General features: G+C 36.4%; 1 pseudogene; it reads left to right on the top strand.

The window, feature by feature from the left end:
- The first annotated feature begins 367 nt into the window (after nt 1–367).
- LOC124229844 (BRISC complex subunit Abraxas 2-like) overlaps nt 368–25,832 on the top strand; it is a 55,526-nt pseudogene continuing 30,061 nt past the window's right edge.

Raw genomic sequence — 25,832 nt, 5'->3', positions numbered from 1 at the left:
TATTGGGGTAATTTTGAACACTTTATGAATAAGAGAAATGGACTTTCAACTGGTTTTATGTTACTATTAGAGGCTGAGCTTTATAATACTTTGAACTGGAAAAAATAGCTTTCATACTGGCCTTATATTGTTTTTATCAGGCAAAATTGTCCTGTGAACTGAGCAGCAGGTGCATAACTTGTATTCAGTGTTTCTTTTTTTTTTAAAGATTGGCTCCTGAGCTAACATCTGTTGCCAATCTTGTTCTTTATTTTTTCCTTTTTCCTCTCCCCAAAGCCCTCCAGTACACAGTTGTATATTCTAGTTGTGAGTGTCTCTGGTTGTGCTATGTGGGACGCCGCTTCAGCATGGCCTGATGAGCGGTACCATGTCCGCGCCGGGGATCGAGCCTACAAAACACCTGGCTGTTAAGCGGTGCGTGAGCGAGCTTAACCACTCAGCCATGGGGCCGGCTCCTCTGTAAGTTTCTTAACGTACCAACATCTCAGTGTGGGCATAAGAGGGTTATGAAACCTATAGCAAATTGGCAAGTGCATATTATGGTTTGTTCAGCTAATTAAGAGTTGCAAGGTATGTTACAACACGTTTTTGTTTGGCATTGGGTTTCAGTAACTTCAAGATTTCATTAAATCATACAACAAACATTTATTTGAGAACCCACTATGTTCTCCGGAGCAGATTGATGAATGAGGAAGATCTTGCCCAACCTTCCCAATCTGATATGTGGTTGGTCTGATGTTATGGATAAGCAAAGGTGCTAAGCCTCCAGGTCAGTGAGGGCTTCCTGAGGAGATGATCTGCATGGTCAGTTAGGAAATAATTTGTTTAAAATCAATTGGCATTGACATCAATGTGATTATTCAAAATTGCTTTTACACGTTTTCCTTATTTGTTTGTTTGCCATGGAGAGTTTCTTTAAGTGAAAACTTAGATATTTTCACAGTACAAAATCAGATAGTAGTGATGTCCTTTGATTGAAACACAGTGGGTGGAGAGGGGGTCTTGGGTCCTTTTCAGCTTTTCATCCTTCTTTCCCTATATTTCTCCTTAGATAGAGGTGTGGGTTGGGGGTGGAATGGTGCTAAAGTAACTGCCAAATTGAGCATCAGAGTGAGACCCAGATAAGACTTGCCTCTCATTTCCTATGATTTGCATTTTGCATATTTTGTCACTCACTCCCCTCTCCTGGTTCATAGTGAGCTTATACAGATCCATGGATGCTTGGTGCTCTCACTCTGTTGACACTACCATCTGGGCATGGAGTTGATCTCTGTGTTCAGTGGGATTTTATGTTAATTAATTGATTCATTCATCTAATCAGCATTATTGAACATGCTATGTCCAAGGCATTGTGCAAAAGATAGGGATGATAGAGAAAAATAAGACAATCATGTTTTAAAATCTCAATAAACATGTAATTTTCATATCATATATTCACTCATTTTAAGTGCACAATTTGATGATTTTTAGTAAATTTACAGAGTTTGGCAACCATCACTTAAATTCAATTTCAGAACATTTTCATCATCCCAAAAAGATCTCTTGTGCCTATTTGCAGTCAGTCTCCATTCCTTCCTTCAACCCCAGGTAACCATTGATCTCCTTTTTGTCTCTAGGAATTTGCCTTCTCTGGATATTTCTTATAAATAGAATAATATAATATGTAGTATTTGCATTTGGCTCCTTTCACTTAGGATAATGTTTTTGAGGTTCATCATTGTTGAATCATGGATCAACAGTTTGTTCTTTTTTATTGCTAAATAGTATTTTATCACATGGATATGACACATTTTGTTTATCCATTAAGACAAGCATATTTTGTAATACAAAATAAGCCAAAAGTTTTAGTGTGTTGTCTTTAGCAATAATTTACTGCATATTTTCACATGTGTAAGAGATTAGAAAGTTATTAAAAGACATACTTGCTGTTTAAGCCAGGCTTTGGGGAGGTTGAGACTCTTGTTCTCTTGGGAAGTTTGAGGGAAAAGAAAGAGCTCTGAAGCTGCAGACTCCAGCTTGCACTATCACAAGACCCTGCGAGTGACTTGGTTAAACAAAAGCATAAGATTATATGATCCTGTTAGTACTGATGATAGTTTAGCAAGACTGACTCAGAAAGTAATGCTGTTAACAGGGTTCCACTTTAGGAATGACAGCATGAGGAGCTTCATGGACTGCTCCCCAGTAAGGAAGCATAGATAGATAGATAGATAGATAGATAGATAAGTTAGAAAGAATTGTACATCTATATCTGCACACATACAGACACAAACAGACAGAATACAACTATTTGAAGTCTCTGGAAATTGTTCTAAGGGCATTTAGCAAATAAATGAAGAAACATTTATTCAAGAAAATCTACTAAAACTTAGTAAGTAAACCGAGAGTCTGTGGAAGTTGAGCCACATCTCCCTTTCTTCTTCTGCCCTCGCCTGCCCCCATCACCACTTGGCAGAAGCTCCACTCCAGGTGAATAAGACCAGGAAGACAGCGCTCCCTCTCTTCTCAGCTCTCAATCAAGAGGCACTGTATCTCCCAGGAAAAGCAGACCACCAGCATGCCTAATACCCCCCAACTCAAAGTTGCAGAGGCTAAATTGCTGGTGAATGTGGTTGAGAAGTCAGAGGCTTCCTGCCTCCACCCAGCCTCCATTCATAGGGTGAATGCTCTACCGAGGCACGGCGAACCAAGAATATTAGGTCCCTGATCACCTTCACCCTAGCTCACTTGTAAGGCAGATTTTCAATGCCAAGAGAGGCAAACTGAGAAAAACAGAGGCTACAGCCCCTACCCAATGTCCAGCGCAGATGCTCAGGGGAAGAAACAGTCCATAAAAACAGAGACCTCCAAAGCTTTCACCAAAGAAACTAATTCCATTTAAAATAGAATGTGAGTAGTTTCAATACCCCAGGACACTCAATGGAGATTTAAGTTACAAATAATTAAGAGGAAGCTGTTAGCTCCATGTGATCACCAAGCTAAACCATAGGCCAGTTAGTTTACCAGAGACAAGCAGGGAAAGAGACAGCTAAGAAAAGCCGTCGTATGGTCAGAAAAAATCTCCAAGACTGGCCTTAAAAAGGATCCCTGCCCAAATTTAATTGGACCAGACTGTGGAATAATTCATACCAGAGGATATGGTCAAAAACCATGGAGCAATCAGTCCATAATTAGTGGAATTTAAGAGGTAGATGTGATACCAATAGAGGCAGCCACATTAATAGTGAGACCAGGGAGCAAGACAAAGAGAGCTCTGTTAAAACAACTGCCATCTCACGGTGATTGTGCACACACTCAAAGCTAAACATTAAGAGGAGCAAAATCAGAGGTTTTATACAGCAGGCATAATAAGACTTTGCTAAAATATTCAACCCAAGTCAGTAAACTAATAAAGAAGCAAACAACAATAAAAACAAGCCCTGGAGAGGGGGATGGAAATCAATAGCCAGAGTTGCTACAATATATTGCCTGAAATGTCCAGTTTTCAACAAAAAATTATGAAACATGAAAGAACTGACAAATCTCACCCATACATTGGAAAAGAAAGCAGACAATAGAAATTGCCTGTGAGATGTCAGCTTTAGATGAACCTTAATCTTTCTGGAAAGAATCAACTTCTATCTGGCTGGAATGCAAAGGCTTTCCAGCAGTTCAGGGCTTCAGATTCCCATCTGAAGACACCTGGAAAAGGACTAGAGTGACAATAATGAAAGACTTGTGGTTGTGTGTAGTAGGGAACTACAATGTGTTCTGTAGGCAGTCTTACAAAACAATTTTTTAATACTTTGTCTTTCAGATGCGTTGACATGAATATCTTTGTAATAATTTTATATTTATAATGTTTTATAACATCAACGTCTAAAAATAATGAAAAAAATAAAATATATTTGCGTATGAAAACTTCATTTAAGCCCAAATCTCAAAAAGAGTCCACTTTTTTCCTAATGGTAAATGAAATACTGTATGGTAACGTTGAGTTGGATTAAATTTAATGATTCAAGAAAATACATTACTTTAAATTCTTATATTTTATTATTATATGTTGAAGTCCAGATACTCTTCTCCACTGATATTAAGAATATAAAACACGTTTTATAAGATAATTTCCCACTTAAAACTGATTTTTCTTCCTTCCTACCAAGAGACTGTCTTAACCAATTTTTCTCAGACCACCGCCTTAGATATTTAGAGATGCCTCAATCATCTTGCATATTTGATAGATTTGTTGTAATATGTTTATTGTGGGAAGAGTTTGCATTTAATAAATGAAATGATCTGATGCTATGTACAATGTCCATTACTTCACAAAAACCTCTAGTACATGGGCTGCCTCTATGTTGACAGTTTGTGATGGGAATACCAGATGTCAACTAATAAATTAATACAAAAGTTCCAAAAACGCAAATTAAAAGATAGTCCTTAATTTTTCCACAAGTGACAAAATTAAAAATTAAATAGAACTATGAAGGCTGTTCATTTAGCAGTGGAAACAGTGAACTCTAAGATGATTCCATGTGTTACTGCAGAAGAAAGCTATATAAGAGACTCAGTGCTGCTTGCACACATGTAAAAATTCCTACTCTACGCCCCCAGGTTTGATAAAACAAAATTATAGGAGATCTGATGAACATTTGGAAATTCTTCCATAGCAGAATTATAACATTATTAGAAAATAGTGTGTATTGATTCAAAGAATCATGTAGATTACCTCTGAATTTAAAAATAAAAAATTTCAAGTAAGATACAACTGTACTTAAGTATCCATCATTTTTTTAAATCTTAGAGATCTATACTACAAAGGTTAAAAATTTTAAATATTTAGCAAAATGTACCTTTTAACCTTCTCTCCCTCAGAAGGCAATCCAAATTCTAGTCAATTCATTAAATTAATCCTTGGTGGCCACAACAGAATAAAAATTTCATTTCTTTAGCATGCAAATGATGCTATTAACGTGTGGAAATACACAGCACAAAAGTCATTTACTTGTCTAAGTGAATTTTGTTCTGAAACCTGCAAAGTATTTCATATACAAGCAATAAAGATTAAAAGCAATGTGAAATTTAGTTTGAAAGAAAATGCAAAACATTAGTTTTGTCTTTATGGATAAAAATTTGTTTTAAAAATTGTTTTGGAAACGTTGTGGGGCTTGTCTTTTGGCATAAGATTGGCTCAGGCTATGTACTTTGAACATCTTGCAAGTTTAATGGACTTGAAACCTTGAGGATAAGACCTTTCAGTGATCTTTGGGCTGTGATATTGTTATCTATCCATAGATATTTCAAATCATAAACACACACTTAGCTCTCGAGAGTGCGTGGGTTTTAAAAGTAAACTTTTTATTTTAGAACAGTTTTAGATTTACAGAATTATTGCAAAAAAACTAAAGAGGTATATGAGAATATGGGGTATTCTCATGTACCCCATACCCAATTCCCTATTACTAACGGTTAGGGTTGGTGGGTACATTTGTCACAATTAATGAACTGATATGGAGGATCCTCCTCCTCCTCATCATCATCATTAACTCAAGTCCATACTGTATAAATTTTGTTGCTCAGATTGTTCCAGCTTTGACCACTGGGAGCTCTTTCAGTTGGTACTTGGCCCCCTTTGACATAACTCCATCATTTTTTTCTCTTTTGAGCACTTTTTATTTTCTGGCACTACAACATGCTGTAGGCTCTTCCTGTATTTCCTGACCATTCCTAGAATCCTCAAGGAGCTCTGGTTCTTTTTATTGGAAAATGGTGTAAGAAACCAGGCTCTGTGCATTGGTTGTGCTCATTACTCCTGGGTTCTTCTTGGTTCTCGGCCCTCTAAGTTGACAGACTAAGTAGATGTATGTATGTATCCTAACCCATTGATATCTACAAATATTTCTATATTTATACCCACCTGTATCTATATTAAACTAAACATGAGTTCATTAGAGTCTCTAACTCTAATCTCTTATCACGTGGATCATTCTAACCTCCTCTGGTTGCTTATACTTCTACTCCAACAGTGAGAAACCTGATTCCCACCACCTGCTGTCCATTTACTTTAACTGTTCAGTTCCAGTACCCAAGTATAGGGCTTTCAGAATTGCTAACCCATATGCCAGTGGGAAATACCTTTACCAATTAGAGAATAGTGCTATGTACTCGTTACTTTTGGTTTTACCATTACAGATTTCATTCATTTCCGAAGTTATTAGGTTAGCATCTTTGTCCGTGATCCCTTCATACAGTTGCATTACATTTAGATTCTTCCGTCACCTTCTACATTCCATCCTAGGATGCCTTAACTTTCTAAATATGTTTTTAAAATTTGCATCCATTAATGTTTACTCATTGTGCTTTAGAGCTATAGGAATTTTACCGATGCAAAATGTCATGTATTTACTATTACAATATCATATCAAATACTTTCACTGCCTGAAAAAGTCCCATGCTTCACCTATTCAATTCTTTCCCACCCCAGACGCCTGGGAACCATGTATCCTTTTCCTTTCTTTGTGTTTTTTTTAAATTTCCCCCTCCAAATGTCATACAACTGGCATCATATAGTATGTGACTTTTCGAACTAGCTTCCTTCACTTAGCAATACAATTTCAGGTTCATCCATGTGTTTTTGTGGCTTGACAGCTCATTTCCTTTTATCATTGAATAGTATTCCATGGTATGGATTTATCACAGTTTGTTTATCCATTCACCTTTTGAAGGACATCTTGTTTTATTCTAATTTTTGGCAATTATGGATAAAGTTGCCATAAATGTTTGTGTGCAGATTTTGTGTGAATATCGTTTTCAAATCAGTTGGATAAATAACTAGGATCATAATTGTGGTATTGTATGCTAAGGCTATATTTAGCTTTATTAGCAACTTCCATACTGTCTTTCAAAGTGGCTGTACCATTTTGCATTCCCACCAGCTTTGAATGAGAGATTCTGTTTCTCCATATTTTTGGCAGCAATTGACATTGTAAAATCTCTGAATTCTAACCATTCTAATATGTGTGTAATGGTATCTTATTGTTGATTTAATTTGCACTTCTCTAGTGACAAATGATGTTGAACATCCTTTCATATTCTTATTTGTCATTTGTGTATGTTTGGTGAGGTGTTGAGGTTTTTTGCTCATTCTTTTCATTGAGTATTTTGTTTTTTATTGTTAAGTTTTAAAAGATCTTTGTCTATTTTGGGTATAGTCCTTGACCATATATGTGATTTGCAAATATTTTCTCTATTTGTCTTTCAGAAGACCAACTTCTCAGTTTTTTCTTTCATGTCTTCTGCTTTTAGTGTTGTATCTAAAACTCATCACCAAACCCAAGGTAATCCAAATGTCATCCTACATTTTCTACTAGAAGCTGTTCAGATCTCTGATCCATTTTCAGTCCATTTTTATATAAGTGGTAAGATTGTGTTTAGGTTTATTTTTTTTGCATGTGGATATCCAATTGTTCCAGCACCATTTGTTGAAAAGATTCTCCTTTCTTCTTTGAATTGCATTTGTACCTTTGTCAAAATCAGTTGATTATATTTGTTTGGGTCTGTTTCTGGGCTATCTGTTCTTTTGATCTACATCTATTTTTTTTTCACCAATACCGTGGCTTCTTGACTACTGTGGCTTTGTATGAAATCTTAAAATGGAGTAAACTGAGTCTTCCAACTCTGTTCTTCTTTTTCAGTGTTGTTTGGGCTATCCTGTGCCTTTTGCCTTTCCATATACACTTTAAAATCACTGTAATCTTCCAATTAAATCTGTCTTTTGGTGGGCCCTTATTCTGGCTGTGATCTTCATATATGTTTCTTCTTAAATAACCTCCTTCTCTCACTCTCCCACCCTGGTGGAGACAGGAATGCTAGATGTGTCTAGAATGAGAGGAATGCCTTTGCCCTATGGTTCTGAGACAAGGGTCTGGTAAAGTCTTTCCTCCTGGAAAGTAGGGAAACTCTTGGCATGTTTTACAGTAATTACTCTCATCTTCCTGCTGGAACCAGAGGGGATCTGTCTCAGGTTTTCGCTGTGACAATCTGGTGGTATTCCAGGCAGAAAATCCCAAGAGAGTACAAGATCCTCTTAAGGATGTGGCTCCCAAGACCCTCTCACACTCATTCTAGTTCACATTCAGTCTCCAGCAATTTATAGACATTAGTTTGTGTTCCTACCATTTATGGTTCCAGTGGCTTCTGCTTCAGGTAAGCAGATCTCACCTGTGACTCTCTGGATTCACTTTTCTCTCCAGATTTTGTGATGACTGTTTGCCCTACAAAATATTTTTTGATAAATCCAAGAAAAATTGAGTTTGATTTTTCAGTGAAAAATTGACGTTGAAAAATTTCAGCGCATCATGCTTTTTGTTGTTTCTTCCAAGCTTTTTACATGTTGGAGCTGAAACCTGAAGTCTCTGGTATGATTTTAAAGCTGTTTAATTTCACGAAGCTATTCACTTTTACCCTTCAGTGCCTATATAGTAAAATCTATAGCCTGGTAAAGGCCTCTGGTTTAAAATTTGTAATAAATTATCACCTTGGACTAGACTTGGAAGAAATTGTTAACTTCTTCAGGATGAAGAAAAAAACTTCATGCTCAGTGAGTATCTTCAATATGTAAGATGTTTCCTTCAACAGTTCTGAGTTCCAATTTTGAGTTCTGAGTTAGATATATGTTAAATATTTACTGAACAGATTTGAATTCACTTTAGCTAATGCAATCCTTTTCTAATAAGATTAGATTTGTGGGATGCAATTAACCATAGAAGCAGTATTTACAGGGAATTGCTAACTGGAGCAATATACAAGGATTTCTTTAAATTAGAAACATATTCAAGGAATGTAATTTTTACAAGAAATACAGTAGGTATTTAATAAAGGTATGGTTTAAAAAATATGTTCCAATTTCCTCGATCCCTTGTTTCTGGAACTGGCTTATCACAATTAGAAGCAAAACTAGTCCATTTCTTTGGTTTCCTTTGGCTGGTTTATCTTCCCTTCTCAGAATGAATTTAAAAGGTTAATAATAGGAATCCAAATGAAATAAAGGATATGACATAAGTAACTCAATAGCCTGATGAGCTCTCAGATTATGTTATTATGAAGACAATTCTCAATGCTTTACCTGCAAAAGGAGTCAATATCAAATTCTAGTGTATGGCATTCAAGGCATTCTACAGTATGCCATCAACTTATTACTTCTGAAACGTTTGCCTCTACATTCCTCAAGGTGAACATTAAACATACACCAATTGACTTGTGTGGACAAGATAACACCTCCCTCTCATCTTGGAAAACTCTCTGTGGAACTGGTACTCATCCTTCAAGGGGTAAATAATTTACTTATTTAACTAACATATTTATGTATTTAAAAGCTCATCTGTTAGCTCAGAGCTCTGTGATAGGCGCAGGAAATACTGAGATGAACATTCAACTCCACTCAATAATTCACAGCTTAGTGAGAGAGACAGAGAAGGAAACAGTACTCTGAGATAAATATTATGATAGACGTTAATATAAAGTCTTCCCTCTATGATTGGAATAATTTGATCATTTCTCTTTGCTTATACTAACTTTATTTTATTTTGTATTATGATACATTATTTTCATAATCTCTTAATTCAATATGTTATAACATTCATGAAGACGGATAAGAGATCTTATTCATTTCTTTATTTTCACAGCATCTAGCATAACGCTTTGACCAAATAACAGCGGTTCAAAAAAGCTTGCAGAACAAACCTTTAAGATTCTACTAGTATCTAAATTACTCTTCTTTTCAAAATAATCTTTCTATTAGAAAGGATGTGAAATGTTTTTAGAAGTCTTTTCATTTAAGACTACTTGCTATAGCTTGTAGGTAGGTATTTTATGTTTAGAGTTACATAGCTCCTTTTAATTAAATACTATGATTTATTAGAGCAGCATCATTAAACTTTCTGAAAAGAAAAAATATAAAGTTATATAGAATAACAGTTCATATGTAAAATGCTCCTAAAGATTATTATAAAATCTAAAGATACTTGGTGAAAATTTATCATGCTTTAAAGTTTTAATATACCTGAAAACAGAAAAAATCTAACCTGAAATGAATATTAAGAAAAAGATAAAGTCTTTTTAGTTAGAAGTGCAGAGTAAATATTATTAATATAAATTATGATGATAGGTTGAATATTTAAAAAGTTGTTTCAAAACACATATTTATTGATTTTAAGGCACTATTAACATTACTAGGTACAGACCAATGAACGCTACAACATAATGTTAATTAAATATATTTCATTTGCCTCACTTTTCATTTCAAAAGAAGTGAAGCCCAATGGTCTGCATTGTGTTGGTTAAAGAGAGTAAATTTCCTCCCAAATGTGAAATATGCCAGTGCAAATTAGCTGTTACTATGAGATGATATTCAGCAAAAGTACAGAGAAACCAATCAGAGATTCTATCTTCATGAATGATGATATAGCAAGGCAGAGTTTCTTGAAGGTGTTCATAATCAAAACAATATATGCATGTGATATTTTTATAGAATGGAAAGGTTAGCCCCATTTTTCATTCATTTATTCACTCAGCATATCTACTATGTGTAAGTCATGATGTCTTGTGAGAATAGGTGTATAAAGATGTTACCCCACCTCTTCCTTTCTCTCTCTGCTTTGCTCTTTTCTATCATTCAGAAAATATGCAGTGTAATATTTATTCTAGAATTTTGTCTAGATATTTGCTTAATATTTCCATTTTATTTTGATAGTTGAAAGAACTTTGTGTAACGAGAACTGCAGAGGATAGCTCAGAATACTCCTTGCAGGGCAGAGGCACTCAAAGCTGGAGCTGCCAGGCAGCTCATGGTTGCATTCCTTCAACTGCCCTTGGCTAATAGTGGACTCCTTCCTTTGAGGCAGCCTGCATCCCTAGTCCGGTTGATGTAGGGGGAACGGAGCCTGGGAAAACTCTGAAGTACCATCTCAGCTCCTGAGCTCTCTGTAGAATTGTCTAAGAGCCTGAGGCTTCTGTTGCAACTATAATGGACTTCCACTTAGCCTTCTGCCACTGCTGCTCCCTTCCTTCCTTCCAAGTGTACTTCCAAAGTGTACTCATCTATAATCTCTTGCACACACATCTCCTTCTCAGTTTCCATATACAGGAAACTTAACCTAAAAGAGTTAATACTGGAAGTGACCTAAAAAGCAGACTCTAAAATGGGATTTTGGAACTGCATCATCTCTTGGTCAACTGACAGGAGGTACAGCTCCTGGAGTGTTGTGGTAGTGTAATTGTTAAGAATTTTAATGGTGGTGAACTGGGTAGAAAGGAATTCATCAATGTTTGCAGTGTCAAGTGTCTGAGAGGTACAAGGAGATTAATAATTACAAAGATTATCAAATCAAGTGGCTGTTTCTGGGTGATGATATGTTGGAGAAAACCAGGCTGAGATCGATTAAGAATTAATTGAAGGTAAAGTGAACATTAGAGGCATTTCTTGGCAGCACATAAAGAGACTCTCATCTCCTGCAGCAAGAAGGTAGACAAAGTTGAGGACGAAACCAAGGCTTAATCACAAGGGCAGTGGAGCTCCAGAGAAGCGTGAATTCTCAATCACAGAAGTTTCCTATGGCAAAGTAAGGGCTCTGTTTGAGAAGGAGTGGGACCCTGAAGCTGGGGTGGAGATATCGGTTGTGGTGCACTTTAAGACCTTGGAACCTAGCACACTTCTCTGGCTTGCAGAAATGGAAAACTCCTTCCTAGTAAAGTCTAGCAAACCCCCTTGCTGGAGGATGATGCAGAGACTTCTGTCTCACAAGATAACATAAAGGTTGTTCTGAGGCTGCTGATGGAGGAAAGAGACTATATGCTGATGGAGCTCCAGGATCTAGCCAATATTTACTGGCAGGAGTGGTGAAAGTACACATGGAACTGGATCTTGGAGTTGCTAGATCAAGGAAGTTGGAATATAAAGGTTAATAAGGGAAAGTTTATTGATATGGCCATGCTCTCCCCAAATAAGAATTTAAAGCCTTTAGTGCTATCATGCTGTGTGGAGGCCTCTTGGAAGTTGGGAAAAGTGATGGCGTATATTATGTTAAGTAGGAATGCACATGTCAGATGGTGCAGGAAGGGATCAAAATGCTAAGAGAACTGGGCATTCTGGGTAAACTATATAAGGTTGAAAAACACACCAGCTGACCATGATCCATGGGGAGACTGAAGGGCATGCTATTTACTGACATGATAAAAAGTATTCTGGTTAGAATGGTCCTAGCATCATAGGGAAGCTCAGTGGTAGGTCTTTTCTGTAGGCCAGGGCTAAGGTTAAGAGATACTGTTTCGGGCCGGCCCCATGGCCAAGCAGTTAAGTTGGCGCTCTCTGCTTCAGTGGCCCAGGGTTTTGCCGTTTCGGATGCGGGATATAGACATGGTGCCACTCGTCAGGCCAGGCTGAGGTGGCATCCCATGTGGCACAACCAGAAGGACCTACAACTACAATATACAACTACATACTGGGGGGCTTCCGGGAGAAGAAGGAAAACAAAAACAAAAAGAAAAAAGAAAGAAAAAGAAAAAAAAATGGAATACTATTTCAGAACTGGGTTCCCTAATAGCATTGAGTACGATGGGATCCCAAAATAAGAGAAGGCAACATCAAATACTAGAAGCAATGTGGGTACAACTGTTGTAACAGATGACAAGACTGAGTGTCAGCCAGGGGACCTGGTTAACACAGTGCTAGGGGGATGGTTAATAGACACAGCTTTCATAGGGGTAAGATATATAGGCAGTTAATAAGTATGTTGCTTAATTTATACAATCAAAATGAATTAAAATGTGTATCCAGGAGGCAGAAGGCAATCATGCTAATAAAAGTTTACATTCTTTGCTTAGTTCTCTTACGTGGAACTCATTGACTGGAGAACAAGAAACCTCATGAGGAAAGATCCTGAAATACCATAGCAAGTATGTATGGTAATGATTGCCCCAGTCCTTCCCCAAAAGGAATTACATCTATTTGCTCAAGTAAACATATCCTGGACAAAGGGGAATGCCCAGACATTTAAAGTCTTGGGCATAACATCCTATTTGACACTGATAACTGGATCCAAAGTGCCATCATGGCTCCACAGAAAGATGATAGGTATTGGTTGTGGCTGCCAAGGGAGAAACTGTAGTTCATTCAACTAACTTCTTGTAAGTTTCCTTAAGGAACAAGACAAACCAGTAATTGAGCCGAACTTTCCTTAAGAAGGCAGTGAGCATTGTTAGAGTGTAAGAGGTAGATTACAGTAGATAGTGTGATGTCCTGCTCAGATCCCTTCTTCAGTAAAGACACATTCACTCACCCATCTTCCGGGAGGATTGGTGACTGACAGCTTACATCTGCATCCCTCACCAGGATTTGCCCTTGCCTTAAGGAAACAGTTCTCCCCATGGTCTCCTTGCTCTCATTTCATTCCTAAAGCCAGTTTGCAGATGTGTCAATTTAGAGCTTGAGGAATCCACAATTGCACCAAGATGCTGGCTGCTTCAAAACATGCTGTCACACTGCTGCTGCTGTGAAATGAGCCAGAGGCGCTGATGAAGCCAGTGGAAATCAGACGATCCAAAGAAAAGCTTTTGTTTAATTCTGCAGCTGCTGCCGTTGATGCTAAACTGTGTGGAAGACTTGTATGGTTTTTCCTGGTACTAGAGCTGCAACCCAGACATAACCCCTTGAGGGAGACCGCCAAATCACTACCAAATGATGGTTGCTCAGGAGGCTTTCTGGCTTGTTTCATGACACACGTGTGCGTACATGCATGTGCACAGACGCACCACTCAGCACAACCATTGTCCGCTTATAGAGCTCCATGCTGGGTTTAGAACTGGGCCAGATCACCTGTCCAGGCTCCTCTCTTTAAAAAGGAAGGGGTTGAAATCTTAATCATCTTCTTCCCAGTTGGCTTTTCCTGCGTTTTGCTAATTTTCTCACATTATGCCCAGAAAATTGAATCCTACACATCAAGAAATTTGAGGTGAAGCAATCTCGGTTAAAAAACAAACAAACAAAAAACCGCTAAAAACTGTAAAGTGTTTCTCCAAAGCAATGAGGTCTCACTGTCTTATATCTATTGTGTAAGAGGCCACATGAGAGATTCTTCCGAAAACAGAACCAGTAATACCAAGGAGACTGATTTCTCTGGGTTACCAGATCGAGAGGGTCTGGTAGCTTTAAGTATCAGGTTTGTGCTAATAACACTAACAAAATATTTAATGTACCACCTTACAAGACATTCTTTAACTTATACATTAAACTTATGGGTGAGAAAGGAAGGACAAACGATTTAAATGTTTGAAAGTAGGTTAATCAGTATTACATTATCTGTCAAATTAATTATTCAAAAAGATAGTCCAGTTTAATAACGTCTTCCGTTTAACTAGTTCATTATTTAATAGATTTTCATTTTAATTTTCACCTGATGTTTGCTATAAACTTGATATATATGTATATGCGTATATATGTATTTTAAGCAGAATATTGCAGAGGCAAAGTAAATGGTTGTAAGTCTGCAGTAGAAGTGAAACATTAGAACTTTGTCTATAACGATGAATAAGAAGTGAAGTCAAAGTTTAAAATAAAGTATTTTCCCTTGAAGTACACAGATTGGTCGTCTGCATTTGATAAATATATTTTTAAAATTGCTCCAATTATATTTCAAACTGCCTCTATGAATACATCCTCCCTGGAATATTTTAAGTCTTTCAGTGCGTTTATTAGGTGCATATATTATAAAGTGTGAAATGATTATTTAATGAACTTTCTCTTCTGCTTCAGCTCCTACTATGACGCACCCACCCACAAAACTACGTTGAGTGAAAGTAGTGTGTCAAAAATAGAACATTCCTAACGACTATGACACAGTATCATTTAAAAACTTTAAATTGCCAGCAGGTGATGCATGAGGTTCTAGATCTGAAAAAAAGACCTGAACTGCAGTTTTATTGGACGTCAATATGTAGCCTACCTGATATCGGGAATGCAGTGTTTCAAAAGCAAAGTCTGGAGCTGCTGCCCACAGCAGTGTGTGTGAGACGGGAAGGGTTGGGAGGCTCATGAATTCTGCCTGGATGGAGGTAATTTTTTTGTTGATATAGCAAATGAAACTTCTCTATAAAAGGACAGGGACTATAAAATCTTCCAATCACTGCAGGGAAAACTCGGATATAGCTGTTTGAGGTACATAAAAAATAAAGACTCTTGAAAGAAAGACAGAAAAGTCTGTCACCGTGCAAAGAGAGAGATGGCATTTACCATGGGTGACTGGTGGCCTGCGTTTTGCAGAGCATGTTGGAAGAAGAAAAATCTCCTCAATAATGCAACCAAAGGCTGTTGATTATTGCCTTTACCTCCATCTTGTAATTGTTTTTGGGGTTGGAGATTTCAAGAAATAAAAAGAATATATAGAAGTATCTGAAGGTAGTCATTGGTGTGTGCCTAAATGTGGCACTAGGCTGGTTTAGTGGCCCAAAGGTAGAAAAAGAGGTGGAGATGGCAAGAAGCAGCATATCGTTTGCAATGCTCTGCAAGATATATTGTTAAGGGAAGTGCCGATAATTTGCCTTAAATATTCCCTTCTCTGATTTTTATTGCTTTCATAGTAGGATTAATCACCACCATAGAGCTGGGGGTGAGTTTAGAGGTGGAAAGGGCATATAGAATGGAGAGTTCAGTTAATCCTGTTAAATCTCTGGGACTCTTCACAATTTTTCCCCAAGTAAAACAAAATCAGAAACTTTAGGTTTACATAATAGCCTAAAAGCCAAACAATGAAAAAAACCCATTTTAGTTCAGAATTATTAATAATCTTTCATTGTAAATACTTTTGGCTTCATCTTAAAAAAACAAATTTTTTAACATTAAGGATATAAAACTGAAAATATAAATTTGGACTAGAGTAGTATTTATTAATAAAAGAAACAAATTTCTGCCATGATAGTGCATCTTTGCTGACCTTCTTACCTGGCCTGTTGGAGAATCAGAAGTAAAGTCCAAAGAAAATTGCTATTGGAGTAAAATTGCGACTTTCTTTTATTATAATACGAAGTATAAAGTTACTGTGGGTCCGAATTATCTTTTAATTTCAACAAACAAACATTAGACATTTATTATCTGCCAAGCACTGTACTAGTTGCTCAGGATAAAAATGCAAATATGAAGCTATTTCCTGCCCTCAACTTGCTATTAGCTCTGTGGAGTCAGAGGCTTGTACAATAGTTCAATAAACAACGTCCACCCGGTGTTGGTAAAGATGTGAACTAAACTGACTGTAAAGATGGAGCCAAAGAAGGCTATAATTTTTTTTAAGCCCTGGCTCTTGAAAATCATGAATATATAGTCTGGGAAGGAATGCTGTCAATCACTAGCTTGAGATCAGGCAGAAACAGACAAGAGGAAATAAGAGAGGGACTTGCCAACTTGCATCAGGTTTTTACAACGTGGTTTCATTATTTCAATGGGAGTACATTCTAAGATTATCGGAAATACGTATACAGTAAGGCTATACTCACCCCCCACTAAACCATAAACAATTTTTGAATTATCTGATACTTTGTACTATTCACGCTTCAGCTCCTCTCCATTAAAATAAAGACTGCATGTTGAATACCGGTGGACTTGCTTTCCATTTCCCTTCTGTCAGTGTGATTAAAAGGTGAACACGTATTATTTAGCCCCAGGCAACATCTTGCACAGGATCTCTGGCATTCAGGAGGGAATTATTTTGCAGTTAATGAACTACTGAAAACATTTCTAGCCAAGCAAAATATTTTATCAAATTCATTTTCTACTTTTAAAATGTATGCTCATTATGTTTGGCACATGAGGGAAATGCCAATTAAAAAAAAGTCATTTAAAGTTAAAAATGGTTTGTAATCATGCATGGTTGGAGGGTGGAGGCAAGGTAAAGAGCCGAGTATTAAAACAGCACTGTCCCAAGCAAATTCAGGAGCACAAATTCCCCTCTGCTAAGCCCTCTCGTGAGAGCCCAAAGAAGCAGAGGGCTTGGAATTTTGCTTAGAAAGTATGAATGCATATTTTTAAGAAACTGGGCACTGATAAAACTCATGGGAGAGAGTAATCAAAAAGAGAGTAACTTGCTATTTCCTTTGTTCCAAATGTAAATATTTTTGCTGTTTTCCCTTGTAAGAGGACTTCACGCTAATTGCAAAAATCCAAACAATATGAATGTGTTTCAAGTATGAAGAGAAAACTAGCTCTTACGAATTCCACTCTGAACAGTCAGGTGTAATTCATGCTGCTGTACCCACCCTGGCCTCTTGCTTCTCCTAGAACCCTCCAAGCGCTCCCCAACCTCGGGCGTTCGGAGTTCCCTCTACTTGGAATTCCAGTCCCTGGATATTTGGGGTGCTTACTATCTACTCCCTCACCTCTTACAGTTTTCTTCTTAAGACCTTAGCATGGCCTCCCATAGACACTCTAACAGAAATACCAGTCCCACCCCATCACCTTCTGTTCTCCTTACCCCATGGCATTTCTCTTCATAGCACTCTTTCCCACCGAGAGAGCCTATGTAATTTGCCCAAGTCCACACAGCTGGTAAGTGGCGGACTCAGGATTCACCCGGCCCATCTGGCTGCAGAGTGGGTGCTTGTAACCACTATACGATGCTGCCCTTCTGTACTAGATGCTTAATAAATATTTCCGGAGAGAACTTAATATATTTCCAGCACATTTCTATGTACATACTTTATTCTTTCATAAATGGAAGCATATGAAATATACTGTATTCTAACTCTTTCAAAATATAAAAAATTAATGAATCTCTATGTCTATAGTGGCTATCTATATATCTAAATCTGTATCTATACATCACAATTATTTTAATCAATCCATTATTGTTGGCTACTTAAGTCGTTTTCACAGTTTCACAATTGTAGTCTCTGATGAGTGTTTTGAATACTTATCTGATTATTTTCTTAGAGTCAGTTTTATCAAACATCATGATGTCTGCCTAAATATGAATATTATAACTCAAAAGGGCATAAGCTCTTTATTATTATATTTTCCCAGCATTTTTGGACTATTCTTATGCTTGGAAATTTAGCCTTTATTCATGAATATATTTTAGTATAACTTTTAAAAAATTACAAGAGAAAGGCTTGCTCCTTGTAAGAAAATCAAATATTAAACAAACCTATAAAATAGAGTGGAAGTTCTCCTCTCCCTTTACCGATTAATTGATTAATTGCCATCGTGTGTCCTCTGTGCTTCCTCTGCATGCACAAATTCTATCCATTGTTTTGCAACTTTCTCTTCACTTAACAATATATAGTAGAAACCTTCCATGACAGTACAGTCAGATACAACTCACCCCTTTGATCGCCTACATAGATTTTCATAATATGAAAATATTAAAGTTTATTTAATTATTCTTAAGTGATAAACCTCTAGGCTGACTCTAGTTTTTATACTGTACATGGTACAGCAATTTTTTTACATATGTCCTTGTACATTTGTGCCAATAGATACTAGCTAATCAATTGATCACTTAAAGGTTATGTACATTGAACAGTTTTGTAGAAACTATCAAATTGCCCTCAATTTACACTTCCATCCATGGTTAAAAGCATGTCCATTTCCCACTCTTTAGCAAATGGCGGGTAACCAGTCTGATTGTCAATCTCATGTAAGTAACCTATTTTTCTTATCCTGAATATGATGTGAATCGCTTTTTATCCTTTGATTTTTCCAGATTTCACAGAGATCTATCCTAGATATATGTCTCTATGGGAACATTTTATGTATTAAGTATTTGATCTTTTATCTTCTTCTATTATTTCTCCTCTCTATTTGTAGAATACTTACACAGTTTTTGCAATTTCTATTTGATAGGCCCCGGATCTTTCAGGTCTGCCTTCCACGTCTTTTAATTTTTTTTTACAGTTTTACGTTATTTTTCGTTTTGCACTATACTTTGGGAAAAAATAGGTGTTTCTTTATAGATTATTAATTTCAACTTAAGTATTGTTTTTCAATTTGTTCTTTGTGTAGAGTTTTGAAATTATTTTAGCAATCAGATTTTTCATTTCTGAGAACTAAAATTATGTCTATCCTTATATTAGTTTCTGCTAGTTTTCTATCATTTTATCCTCCTTTTTTTGTCAACAGAATATGGGATGGCAATGTACTCAGCTTAAAAAAAACAGAGAGAAAAGGGAAGAAAACATTTCATTTTTCAGCTTCCCTTGCAGCTGTGTATGGTGTTTTGGTAAACGCTTAATAACGAGCTCTGTAGAAGTAAAAAGATCTAGTTTTGTAGCTTTTGCTGATTCCATGGTGCGAATAGTCCCTGAGACTCCCTAAGTCTTTCTCTGGCAGCAAAGTCTATTCTTGCACTCTCTCAGGGAACATACCCTACATTATTTCAAGAGTTAATTCCACAGTGTTCACTGAGAACAAACATCACAGCCAGGCACATGAAATACTGGACTTGTCTTGAATGAATAATCTTGATGACTAGTTCTTGGCTTAGTCTCACTCCATCCTGTAGTGATGAATCTCAGCCTTGGATCCAGATTCCCTAGAGGCAATTCTATTTTATTCAGTAGTTATTCTATTTTCCCTGATTGCATTGCATATTTTTTGGTGTTCTAAGGTTCTGTCCTGATTCCAGTGCAATCTCCTTTATATTTTCAGAGTATTTCTCAGTGTTCATGAGTGGATGTCCTCTTCTTGGTTTTCCATTGAAACTATAGATTTTTTTTTTTTTTGAGGAAGATTAGCCCTGAGCTAACATCTGCCATCTTCCTCTACTTTATATGTGGGACACTTGCCACAGCATGGCTTGATAAGCAATGTGTAGGTCCGTGCTTGGGATCTGAACTGGTGAACCCTTGGAAGCAGAAGTGGAGCACGTGAACTTAACTGCTGTGCCATTGGGCCAGCCCTGGATTGTTTGTTTTTATAGTTATATTTCTTCTCTTATTGAAATCATCTTTTGGAAGAAAAGAGGGACATATTTTGCTATATTGACCTGGAAAGAGGTGAACTTTAGAATCATACAGCAACATTTAAAAAAATTCAGATGTTGAATAGAATTTCATGAATGCAGTGCATAAGGAAAAAGAGATTAATTTCTAAGTCTACTGTGGTCCTACTTGTAAACTTCTTAGTACACATTAATGCTTAAGCTTATATACTTGGTGAATACTTTCTGTGTCATTAATATTTGAGAGTACCCTTGTATTTCATAATATTTTTAACTACTTGCCTGTTTTAGAATTGTAGGCTGCTTATTTTTCTCTCGGTTATTGTTATTTTACTTTTTAAGTAATATCATGATGAATATCATTTTACATAAATCTTCGTTTACGTGTATAACTAGCTCCTTGTATAATTTTGTAGAAATGAAATTAGACCAAGAAATTCTATTTATCACGTAAATATAGCTCAATAACTGAATTAATTGTACAGTGGTATTTCAGATAGAGATGCTAAACGAAAAGAGAATTGGGCTTAGGAGTTAAACAGATGTTGGTTTTAATTTCAGCTCCACTGTTTACCAGCTATAGGATCTTGGGGATACCATCTAATCTCTGTATGCCTCGATTTCTCCAGAAGTTAAATGGAGATTGTAATGTCTTGTTTTTGTGGGTTTGTTTTGGGATTGTTATTTTGGGATTGTTGTGAAGAGTAAATAAAATGTTGCATGCAAATTACTATGTACTTGGTAAATAGTGATTTATCAGTCATGTTCAAGGATACAGATTGTGCACTGCAGTGATATAGTGCACACCTGTGTGGTCATATGTGTAAATTCTTGCCAAAAATTAATACTGGCTCTTTTTATTGATGTGTTATCATTGTAGATGCCAAAGGTTTTAAAGTCATTTTGCATTAGTGTTCTGAACTGAAACATCTAGTCGATTATCTCAGTTTTCTTCAATCTATAGTGCCTCGAGTCTAATTTATAATTTGATTGAATTTCATCTTTAACTTTGCTAAGAGTAAGCTCTGCTTTTTTGGTAACTGGCTGAATGCATATTTTCTCAGCCTTTTTTTTTTTTTTTAATGGAGCTTTTATGTCTTCAGAAAAATCATTGTAACTCTTTCCCTGACCCCTCTAGGCTTCTCCAGATTGTTTGAAAGGGCAGGGTTGACTTTGTGGATATTTATGCAAGAAACCTGTTTGCTTTTTGGGATTTTTTTGTTGTTGTTTTGGGAAAAAAATGGAACATAGTAACATTTGAGACAAGATCACATATACGAACAAGAATACGTATTGCCACAATTAGGGAATAGAAAAAGTAAGCAGATTATCACCCAATTCTGAAGCAAATATTGAATACCTACCATTTAGCAGGCTTTCTTCTAGGGGCTGGTAAACAAGACACATATGGTTTCTAATCCCCTGGATTTTATATTCTAAAAAAAGAGATGATGAGAGTGACTCAAAAACTTTCCAGAGCCAAATGGCTCCATTTTTTCATTGAAGCCAAACCTGAAAATTAAAGTTTTCTGTCAGGAGTCATCACTGAGGAGACATCCAAATGAATGGCACATTTAAACACACTCACACAAAGGGAAACCTGATAGTAAATAGTTCTTCTTGCCCATTATTTACATACATATGAAAAATAAACCACTTGCTTCCCCTTCAACTTTATATGTACAGTCCACCTTTAAAGGAGTAGGCTTGGCAGAACAGAACAGTAATTGCTTTCCACTGAAACTTTTAGCATTTCCTGACCTGCAAAATGACATGAACTAGAATTCTTACTTCTCGCTGAAGATAATCCACTACTCCAGGAAAGACTCTGGGTTTTTTGGACAATGGGGCAGAGTATTTGAAATGTTTTATATATAAATATGCGTGTGTGTATATATATATGTATTAGATAAAATTATATTATTATAACATATATAGGTGTAATAAATATATTAATATATATAAGATAAATTTATATATTTTTGTGTTCTCTGTGTGTGTGCATGCTGCATATTCCATTAAATTCTCTTTATTTATTGTACATTTTAGGTTAAAGTCATTTATTTAAATTTTTATTGTATCATTTAAATATTAAAGATCAATCTCACTGGCAGAGAAAACATATGCCAAATAGTTTAAGTCTGGTCTGGTCTTACCATAAAGATGCGTGAGAATGTCCCTTGAATGCACGTGGTAGTTTTTGAACACAGCCTAACATTGAATTGACCTCTCAAGCAAATTAATTTAACTGCTGGCATGTATTGATCTTGTGGTAAGCTAAAGCTTTTCAGAGTTTCTTCACATGCATTGCTGTCAAATCAGGTCTCTGTAATGATCTGCTTGGCTCCTGTCCCCATGACATGCCAAACCTTAGGGAATTAAGACACCGTAGTCAACTTTAAAAATCTTCTATTTGGGGCTTGGCAATTTAGCACTTGTTAACCCATGATTTTGTCACCTGATTTAGTAACTAGGGTTGGTTTTTTTTTTTTTTTTTTGGCTTTGCTCTTTGGATTGAAGTTGTCCCCAGAACAACTGGCACTATCTTTGTCTCTCCAAGTCCTGAGACCGCTGTCTTCGTTCCTTGTCTCGTCTTGCTTTTAAACCCCCATTTGTGTCTAATCAACAAGCTCTTGTCCCTTCCCCTTCTCCCCACTGCCTCCTCAGCTACCTGATCTTCCCGATAGACATATTGCTCTTGACTTGTAAGCATGCATCTCATGCTTACCTTGCTGACACATTCTGTTCTACTTCCATTTCCTTGATTTAGCTGCCCTTATGTAATACTTTTACTTTGGTCCTATTTCTAATCCTCCCTTTTCTTTTAAGTCAAGCTAATTGGGGTATAATTTGTGTAGTGAGAAGGCTGTTAAATGGCCCCCAGTGGCCTACCCCCTCATATTCATGTCTCTGTGTATCTCGTCCATTCATGTGAAGGTTGGATGTGGTGACTTTCTTCTAATTAGCAGAATAAGGCAAAAGCGATGGGATGTCATTTCCAAGGTTAGGCTAAAAAACAGTGTACTTCTATCTCAGGCTACCCTTCCTCCATCTCTTGTTTATTCATTTTATAGAAAGCCAGCTATGGTGACACAAGCTACCCTATGGAAAGATCCACCTGGCAATGAACTGAGGAAGGCCAAGGTCAACAGACAGTGAGGAATTCAGTTGTAACAATAGCCACCTGAATGAACTTGGAAGTGGATTCTACCTCCATTGAACCTTGAGATGACTGTAGCCCCAAGCCCACTTGACCACAGCCTTGTGAGAGACTCTGAGCCAGAGGCACCCAGCCAAACTGAGCCTGGATTTCTGACTCCCAAAATTGTGAGACAGTAAACATTTGTTGTTGTAAGCCACTAAGTTTTGGGATACTTTGTTAGGCAGTGACAGATAACTAGTACAATTTTCATATACTGTAATTCACCTTTTTAGGTGTATAGTTTGAGTTTTATTGCTGAGCAGTTTTCCATTTTATGTGTGTAACACAGTTATTTATTCATTGCCAGATGGTGAGCATTTGGAATATTTCCAGTTTGGGGTGATCATCATAAAGTCACTATAAATACTTGCAAACGTATTTTTGTGTGGACATATATTTTTTCCCTCTTGGTTAAGTACCAGAGGGTGGAGATTACATGATTTCATGCTAAGTATAGGTTTAACTTTGTGAGAAACTACCAAACTGATTGGAAAAGAGACAGCACTTTGCATCCCCACCATCGATGTGGTGAGAGTTCCGGGTGCTCTGTATTCTCACCAGGACTTGGTATTATCGGATTTATTTTTCATCTTAGCCATTTTAATATACATGTAGTGGTATTTCATTGAGTTCAGTTTGCATTCTCCTAATGATTGATGATGCTGAGCATCTTTTCATGTGCATATTTGTCATCCCTATATCCTCTTTGATGAAGTGTCTGTACAAATCTTTTGCCCAATTTTTAAAAGTTGAATAGGAGAGATGAAAGAAGTAATCCTTGGTTTGTTTCTGGTCTTAGGGAGAAAGCTTCTTTATTTCACTGTTGAATGTGATGTTAGCTGTAGATTTTTTTTTTGTAAATGCCATTAATCTGGTTTAGGAAGTTCCCTTTAATTCTTAGATTGTTGAGACCTATTCTATATCATGAATGAATGCTGAATTTCATCGTGTTTTTTTCTGTATCTGTTGAAATGATCATATGATTTTTCTTCATTAGTCTGTTAATATGATGAATTAAATTGATTTTCAAACGCTAAACCAAGCATGCATTCCTGGGATAAACCCCACTTGGTCGTGGTGGGTTCAATGTATTTAATTGGCTAATAATTTGTTGAGTATTTTTTAATCTATGTTTATGAAAGATTTGTTAATCTGTAGTTTCCTTTTCCTATAATATCGTTTTTCAGGTTTCAAAGCAGTAGAAGCTGATGAGGTGAGAATTCACAAAATAAGTTGTCATGTGTTCCTTCCTTTTCTATTTTCTGGAAAAGTTTGTGTAGAATTGGTATTCCTTCTTCTTATTAGTATAGATATTGTCAGAGACACATCAAAACTTTTCCTAATATTCTGCTTTCCATCAAACGAGTCTTCTAGAAGTATTTTTTCACAAATAATTCCTTCCTCTTTGCTCCTTTTGTAGCATAGATTAGGAAAGTGTCGTTTCTCTCTTGCTTCTCTTTGGGGAATCATCAGTGAACTATCCCCACACTCTCCTCCAACCACCGGGTTTTTATCCTTAGATTTGTGATATACACACACACACATACACACACCCACTTCTTGTTAAGTATTACCATTTCCCTTTCTCTAAGAGGTATTTACTTGAGATATCTCCTTCTATTGATATGTTAGCTGTCGGTCCCTTAGCACCAAACTATTTTATTAAGTATAGAACTATATTTGCCTGCTTGTGTTAAAATGTCAAGCCCCCAATTTTTCACCCATTCTTTGTGCAATGACATAAACACAGTTTAGGCCATACCCAGAGTTAACTTATTGATTCAGAATTATGTACTCACTGTGTACCAAACCTTGTGCTGGGCGATGGGGATAGGACAATAAATACAGACTTGCTTTCTACTCTTACGGAACTACAGGCAAGTGGGTAAAACAGCATTTTTACTACGTCAAGTAATTTCAGTTTTGCTTCAGATCGGTCCTGTATTTTCTTATCCTAAGAATGCTGGAAACCTTCTTTATGGTGATTTTCTGTCTCATCAGTTTTCTTCTTTAGAAGAAACTATTCATTTGGAGGTATGCTTACAGAAATTAAGAAAGTTTAAGAAAAAAGAAAGCAGACTATATATATATGTATAATTGTTATATATAATAATATATTATATATATAAATAATATTATATATAATATGTATAATTGTATAATACATATGGTACATCTGTTGGTTTGCTTTCGTTGAATGACTCTTTTTTGTGATAATCAGGTTATATGTGTTACAAATCTCTCTTCCGTTCTGTGACTTGCTTTTATATTCTCCTAATAATACCTTTTGACTAAAGAAGTTCATAATTTTGATGTAGTACAATTTTAAATGTGTTTCTTTATGTTACTCTCTATACATATTGTACTAATTTGTACCACCACCAAAAATGTACACTTCCTATTTCCTTATACACTTGCTAATACTAGATATTGACATTTTTATTTGAGTTCATCTGTTAGATAACAAATTATGTCTTATTGTTTTAATATATTTTTATTCAATAAATATATAGCTCATTTTTTTTCAGTGTTCTCTGGGTAGACTGTAAACAATACTAACAACGTTTCTACTCTCAAGGATTTGCATTCCAGTTCTAGGGTGGGATTGGGTTGGAGTGAGAGAGCTAGAAATCAACTAACAAACATGTCTTAAAGTGGTAAAACTATGCAAG

This window comes from Equus quagga, chromosome 18 (genome assembly GCF_021613505.1).
Source record: "Equus quagga isolate Etosha38 chromosome 18, UCLA_HA_Equagga_1.0, whole genome shotgun sequence".
NCBI lineage: Eukaryota > Metazoa > Chordata > Mammalia > Perissodactyla > Equidae > Equus > Equus quagga.
Note: the sequence above shows the minus strand (reverse complement) of the source record. Positions and strands in the feature narration are given on the sequence as shown.